This window comes from Lycorma delicatula, chromosome 5 (assembly GCF_047948215.1).
Source record: "Lycorma delicatula isolate Av1 chromosome 5, ASM4794821v1, whole genome shotgun sequence".
Lineage (NCBI taxonomy): Eukaryota > Metazoa > Arthropoda > Insecta > Hemiptera > Fulgoridae > Lycorma > Lycorma delicatula.
Genome location: NC_134459.1, coordinates 150,024,300 through 150,032,024, shown reverse-complemented (window position 1 = coordinate 150,032,024; position 7,725 = coordinate 150,024,300). Strand labels below are relative to the sequence as shown.

Genomic DNA, 7,725 nt, shown 5'->3' with positions numbered 1-7,725 from the left:
TTTCCTAGCAAAAATGTGTAATATGTACCTTTAAAAAGTAGCTAACTGTTAACTGTTAGCTGTAGTATTTATATAAATTATTATTTTGAAAAATTTAAAAAAATTGTATTCTTTATAGTAAATTATTTTTTATTCACGAAATTGATCATAACTGATATTGTACTTTACCACACAAAGATGTGTGTCATTCAGTTGGAAAGTACTTATAATAAAACATCACTTTCAGTGAAATGACATTTGTTTAAATAACAATTGTTTAAATTATGTTTACCCTGTAATAATCATAACCATCGGCCCAGAAAATTATGAATAATCAAACAATTTTAATCATTATAAATCGTGTATAAGTTATATTATCGCAAAGAGAATTTAATTTGCCTAGATGCTAGACAAAGTGTCATTTGATAAATACATTCTGTCTAGACACTAGATGATGCGTGTCGTCACATGCTGAAACCATCATGTTGACTGACTGTTGCATATGTAACTGAGGCCGGTGCAAGAACCATTGTAGAAGCTCCAAAATACTGCAAAAGAAAAAAAATTGAATTATTTAACAGTAATAATGTAATAATTTGAGAAATATTCTAGATATTCCAATAGGTAACTACTGCTCATTAGCCTATTGTTACTGTGTAAATAAATAAATAATAGTAATTATTAATGAACCAAAAAAATTTGATTTAAGTAATAAAAATTGGTTCATGTGAAAACAGGCTGTCTAAAAAAATTGTATAACAATTGAAAAAAAGTTGATGTATCTTTATTAAATACAATAAATAACATATGGGCATAGGGTATCGGTTAAGTTATATTACTTTCTAATTGAATTCCCACTGTCCTTCGTGGTTCCAAATTCTTACGTAATAGTTGGAAAGGAAAATTCAACAGAAAATCTATGAAAATTTCTATGAATGATTTTTATCTATGAAAAATTTTCATAGAAAATTCTAAAAAAATTGATTAATTGTAGTTATCTTCTGAATTCTTTCACTAAAAGATTTCATTCCTTAATTAAGAACTCATAAAAAAACTGTCTGCGTTAGAGTAGGACGTGGAATGAAGGCATCATTTAAATTATAAAAATTCCTTTGAAATTTGTTTAAAATTCTACTAATATTATCCCTTAAAATTTTTCCCAAAATTCATCCTCAGTAACTAATATTAATAATTTTTAATAAATATTCTAACAGATTGAATCTTAGCAGCAGAATATAATTATTTATAAAAATTAATTATCAATTTACTAGTATTTGATGTTATTATTTTTTCTCTTTTTTCTGCATTAATTGTTGTCACAAAGATCTTTGCTTTATTGGAACATATGAAAATATAAAAATTGGATCAAAAATTTCTTTGAAAATTAAAATATTGAGAGGTTTGTTACTCCATCTCAATCATGACAAATTTTTCAGCTGCTATACAGTCTGTGGCAGATAATAAAACTATTGTTTACTGATACCACAATCTGAATATATTTTAAAACTTAAATTAGAATAACCTAAATCTTAAGAATAATTTAAATTAAACTGTTTCCCTAAACCAATAATAAAGGTCATTTAGTTATACTTGTTCAATATTTACATTTTTGATCATGCATTTTTCTTTCCTGGTTATAATGGCATGTGGTGCTATAGGTATAATGGAAAACTATACAGATCGGTAAAAATAATCTAAAAAAATTGGTCTTTTTTGAATTTTATGCCATAAGGAAACATTAAAAATTTAAAAAAAAAAAAAAAAAAAATTAAATATAATATAAATAATCTAGTCTATTTTTGTCAGGCGGATGTTTGTGCAAATGTACATACGTATGTATGTTAGTTTGTATTTGGTCTTATAATTCTGGACCCCGTAGATTGAATTTCTTCAAACTTTGTATACATGTACTACCTTAGGGGGAAAGAATGCAAATTTAAAAAAGAATTGGAAAAAGGGATGGAGATGTTTCGGCGGAAATAAAATTTCAAATATTTTCTGGAACGTTAGCAAAAACCTTGTAAAAGTTGAAATTTTTTTATCAAAAATGTTTATTTAATACTTACCCTCCCAAAAAAATCTCTTTATTTGTTTTTTTAGCTATATCTTGCTTCAAACAAGATAGAGAGTGTTTTTTACATCTATATTTTCTACACCGATACATAACCCACAATATTTTCAACCCACAATAAATCTTTTTTGCCCATCCCAATCCAATGGTCTGTGATAACAAAAAAAGCTTACAATTCAGTTGTAGGACTTTCCCGTTACGTGACTTTTTCTCTGATGCATGGCTTACACACACACAATTCATTTTATCATTTTTTCGTTTATTTAATTCAGCGATTCTAACTAAAACCCGCGCGAATACCGTATTTAATTAGCGCGGATGTGGCGGTACTAGTGGCCGTCACTTTAAATATTATTAATTTATTTAATTCTACCGTTCATCTGTGACCTTACAGCAACTCACCCGGTTGATCTAGTGATTAAAATCGTCTTCACAAATCAGCTGATTTCAAAGTCGAGAGTTCTAAGGTTCAAATTCTAGTAAAGGCAGTTACTTTTATACGGATTTGAATACTAGATCGTGGATACCGGTGTTCTTTGGTGGTTGGGTTTCAATTAACCGCACATCTCAGGAATTGTCAACCTGAGGCTGTACAAGACTACACTTCACTTATAATCATACATATCATCTTCACTCCTCCTCTTAAGTAATATTTTACGGTGGTTCCGGAGGCTAAACAGAAAGAGAGAGAGGGAGTGGTGACTACAGCAGGTAACTACATCAGTGCTACACTAGCACTCCTTGTGTGCCCACTTAGCCACTGATTTTTTGGGGTGAGTGTGCAATTTTGCAAAACATTTTTTCTTAAATATTACTATTTTTTTAATTTTTAACAATTATGCTTAAGAAAAATAAGACCTTAATTGGGCGAAATCTCGATATACTGAGGGAATCCTTGCTCTATAGCCTCACCCCTTGATCTTTTCTTTTAAATTGAAAATTTAATGGCATCAATGCCCCATATAGTTTCATCAAAATCGGTCGAGTAGTTATAGAGTTATAAGGTGATTTAGGTGAGACACCGAACACACACATGTACATACGAACATCCGTAAAATTTCTAACCGTTTTGTGTGTTTTTGGGGTTCCTTAGGTGTCAAACCTTAAAGATCCGGTGAAAACCGCATATACTCAAATTTGACCGATTACAATACTTTCCGTTCTAAAGCTATAGCTGTCCCAGCTATATGTTAGACTTTCCCAGCTATAGCTGGGAAAGTCTAACATTATAGCACGAGTGCTTCTTATAATTACCGTAAAAAATAAATTTATTTTAAATTTAAATCCATGATAGTTACAAGCATGAAGAATATACATTATTGTAGATGAGGAGTTAACATATTAGCTATTTGAATTTTGTTTGTAGTCTTTTAGTTGTAAAAATAAAAGCAATCTCATTTAATCAAACCGGGATTTTGTTTGGTATTTCTAATATTTCTCGGAAGTGTATGTTAATTAGTATTTGAAAAGTGTAGAGTAAATTTTATAAGTTTATTGCCTACAAAATTATATTTTGTATTTTTCGTTTTATGAATCCGAAAACCTATCGGAATGTTCAATTTGTGTCGTTTACCTGAAATGGAATTTCGATGCTACAGGAGATGAAGGATAATAAAAACTTGCAATTTGCATACTTTACTTTCGGAGAATCGACCTATTTATGATTTCATTTCATCTAGAACTGTAGGTTTTCCGAAAATAGTGAATAAGCTGCTGTTATGTAAAATGCATTAAAATTCTATAGCAAGTCTGGATATAAATTCTCTTTTCTAGAGTAACAGAAAAATGTCAAATTTATGATAATTTTCATTAATTGCTAAGTTTACTGTCGTGCGCGCGTACACTTATGTTCCTCCTGAACATATTTTATGTTTTTGTAAGTTTATACACACATGTATGCCTGTACAAGAAATACATTATAAAATGGCAGCAGTACGTATATTTAGGTAAGAATGTACTTATTTGTGTAATCAATTATTTGTACAAATATTATCGTGAGATAAAAATTTTAGAATATAAGTTCAGAAAATACACTTAAAGATAAAAAAAATCTAGTACGCCTATTAAATTACACATTTTTTTAAAACGAAAAATACATAAAATTTTATTTCATTAATAACTTCTGATATTTTTTTTTATTTTTATTATTGAATTATTATTTATTGTAAAACTTTTTTTACAAACAATCGTTAATAATTATTAATAAATCAATATATTTAAATTAAAAAAAAGTTAAAAAAAAGATGAAGTTTTGATTCGAACCGATGTGCCTTCCTCTTATAAGATCCAAATATTTCATTAATTAAAATTTTATTTGGCTTTAACTCTGGAACCTACGAAAATAAGTACCACTTATTTTGAAAACAGTTAAGAAAAGGTCTAAAATCCAAAGTTTTTGGATTTTGGGCTTTTTTGGACACTTTTGGTCCAGTCGATTGTAATCAAAAGGGGAGGTGCACAACTAGATGTTACATCAGTCTTAAATCCAAAATTTCAACATTCTACGACTAATCGTTTTTGAGTTACGCGAGATACGTACAGACGTCACGTCAAAACTAGTCAAAATGGTTTCAGGGATGATCAAAAACATTAAAAAAAATAACACAAGTATAAAGAAAGGTATTGAAGCTATCACATCCAGTGGTTAAGCAACCAATTAAGTTGCTGCGTTTTTAATACTATAAATTACTATTTCAAATTAAAATATCTTATTCTGAAAGTTTTTTAAAATCGCGTAGTGCAATTTTCAAATAATCTTGTACAAACTCTCAAACGCATAAATCCATATATTCAGATAATATTGAAATATACATAAAACCATTGAGAAAAATAATTTTTGCTCTAATTTAGTAAAGAACCTAAAGGTAATATGAAAATACAACGGTTCATGGCAATTATTCACTATTTAATATTAGGTATAAACAAAACGCATATAGTTCTCGCAACGATAAATTACTTCACTCATCTTAAAATAATAATAACCAATCACAATTCGGATTAGTTTTAATTAATTCGGCTTGTCCCCCTCTGGAAGAAAGGGTTAGGCGGTCAGCCAACCAGCATCCTTTGGGCCGATGTGCTTGATCAATTACTTGAGTAGGTTTTTGAAAGGGTGCTGATTAACAGGCTCAAGAGCTGGAGGCAGCAGGCGGTCTTAGCGACGTTCAGTTTGGCTTCCGTAAGGGCAGGTCAACTATAGATGCCGTATCTAGAGTCACGACCACCTTCCGGGAGGCCAGATCAGGCAAAAGGCACACGCGTTTGATTCCGGATGCCATCCTGTTTGATATAAAAATGCATTCAAAAATTTATCATGAGCACGATGAACCGGGAATTGAGTTCCAGGCAAGAGTTAGCAGTCCATACGTGAGGAACATAATCCAGTGTTACCTCTCCGAAAGGTCGGCGACATGTACTTCTGTCGAGGGAGAGGTGCGGATCAGGATAAGTTGCGATGTTCCTCAGGGCTCGGTGTTGGGCTAACACAGCGGAATATTGCGTATGACGAAGTCATGTCCGTCGCGCTTCCCGTTGGGCAGCCCTGTCCGGGTTTGCAGTTAACTTGGCACTCATGGTGAGGCCAGGTCGGAACGGGCAGTGATGGACCTTGGGAACGAGGCGATAAACATTATTGTCTTGCGCCTGCAGGAGATCGGGTTCAGCTTTCGTTGGAGCCACAGTCTCGGGTAGGCGTAAGCTGATCTCGATTTTGGTTTAGGGTCGATACCCCGGTAGTCCATCTTACCTCTGCAACGCAGTACCTTGGGGTATGCATAGATAAAAACGATACGTTCCAGACACACGTAGCAGAAGTGTCGGTCAGAGCCAACAAAACAGCTGCCGCTAATGGTCGGATAATGACCAACATCAGAACCAACAAGCGGAGCATCTTGTCCAGGTGGTGGTGTTGAACATTTTGTACGGAGCACCAGTCTTGTCCATCGCGCTGGATAGGGGAAGAGCCCATGCAATTCTTAGCCAGGTGCATAGGACTGTTTCTCTTCAGATATACTGCGGGTGGAGGGCCATCTCAGGTGATGTCACTGGTGCAGTGGCTAGACTTGTGACCCTGGATCTCCTTGTTCAGAAGAGGGAGGAGATGTACATTGGAGTGAGGTATGAGTTGACCGGTCACGGATGTTTTAAGGCATATTTGTCTGCGTGGGATTGGATACTGGAGAATGCACCACGGTGTTCATGTGCGATCAGTTCCTGCAGCATAGGGAAGCTTGCAAGAAAGAATTTTGCATGCTTAACCCAGAGAACATCATTGGAACTATGCTGCAGACTAAACGATTGTGGCACTTGACGTCCATGATATTAAGATCATCCGAATAAAGTTGATGGAAGAAGTCCAGGGGTGAATAACTCCCTCTGAGTTTCCCTTGGGGCAGGCCTCTACCTCAGTTAAAAAAAATAATGGCAGGATCCTGATGAGTTCAAGGTGCGGGGTTGGCAATGGAGGTGTAGATGAAGACAAGACATATGAGATGCTATCACAATACCATAAGGTGGGCCCGGCATTCCATTTTTTGGAGGTGGAGGTGTTTTAGTGGGTAGGCTTGAAAGGGAGAGTCCCACACTACCATGGAATCTAAAATCACATGTGCCTATAAAACGTTTCTTCAACTCTGATAAAAAAAAAAAAAGATTGTAGTTCGATGGCTTTTGTTTTAAGGATTTTCTTGTTCTACTTAAAAAATTTAAGTAGTGAGAGCATCAACACCTTTATTTGTAAGGTTTCAAGTTCAAGTTTTGCTTAGAGTTAGAATTTTTCACACACTAAAAATTCAGTACTATATTCTCACTAGAACGTGTGGTATAAAAAAAATAAAAGAAGGTGATTTCCATAATTGTAAGAGAAATCAACATAATACAGGAAAAAACAATTTATAATTATACCTAATTTTAAAATTTTAATCATCCAATTCTACATATTATATTTTTTTATCTTTTGTTATACTTTATTACAGAATTACCATATATAATGCTATTATTATACAGTACTATAATGAATTTTTAATTTTATAATATATAAAGAAGAATTTTGTAATATTCCATTAATAATCTTTTGCTAAAATTTCATCAGTGTTTATAGTTGGCGATAAATAATTTTAATGCTTTTACAAAAAATAATTATTCTTAAAAACTATTACATTCAGTATTTTATTTTGTGATTTTCTGTATCTCAAAAGTTACAATTAAAAAACTTTTATATTAGAGTTCCAAAACTTTTTCACACTTTTTTTTCTAACTTTGCTTGTAATGTTTCTTTAATACACATTTGTTTCATAGCACAAATTTACATTTTATTATACTTAAGTGAATGTAATATTATTTATTCTATTAAACAAGTTTTCTTGGAAAATTGAATCAGTTGTTCTAAGATACTCCATAATGATTGCTATGCCATGAATTTACAGGTAAATAAAATAAGCACATTAATAACAAATTATCAAGATTAAAATATTTGTGTACGTAAATATTTTCCTTAACATGTTGAAACACTAAACACAAGAGAACATATTTTACAATTTTGTTCTAATCTTTCTTATGAGTATGATGCATGTAAAAAATCTGAGGTGAGAGAGGGATCATCAATCCATCCTGACACCATAGGGGAAGACACTCTCCCTATGATGATCCCCGTCGTCACACCACCCCCTCTGTTCCTA

The 7,725-nt window shown here is 32.5% G+C and overlaps 1 long non-coding RNA gene across 1 annotated transcript in view; it reads right to left on the bottom strand.

Moving 5' to 3' along the window:
• Window positions 1-295: 295 nt before the first annotated feature.
• The window catches only part of LOC142324605 (uncharacterized), a 205,548-nt gene continuing 198,118 nt past the window's right edge, over window positions 296-7,725 (bottom strand). Inside the window, exon 3 of the long non-coding RNA XR_012756343.1 lies at window positions 296-527. This is a non-coding gene — a long non-coding RNA (uncharacterized LOC142324605). The remainder of the gene's footprint in view (window positions 528-7,725) is intronic.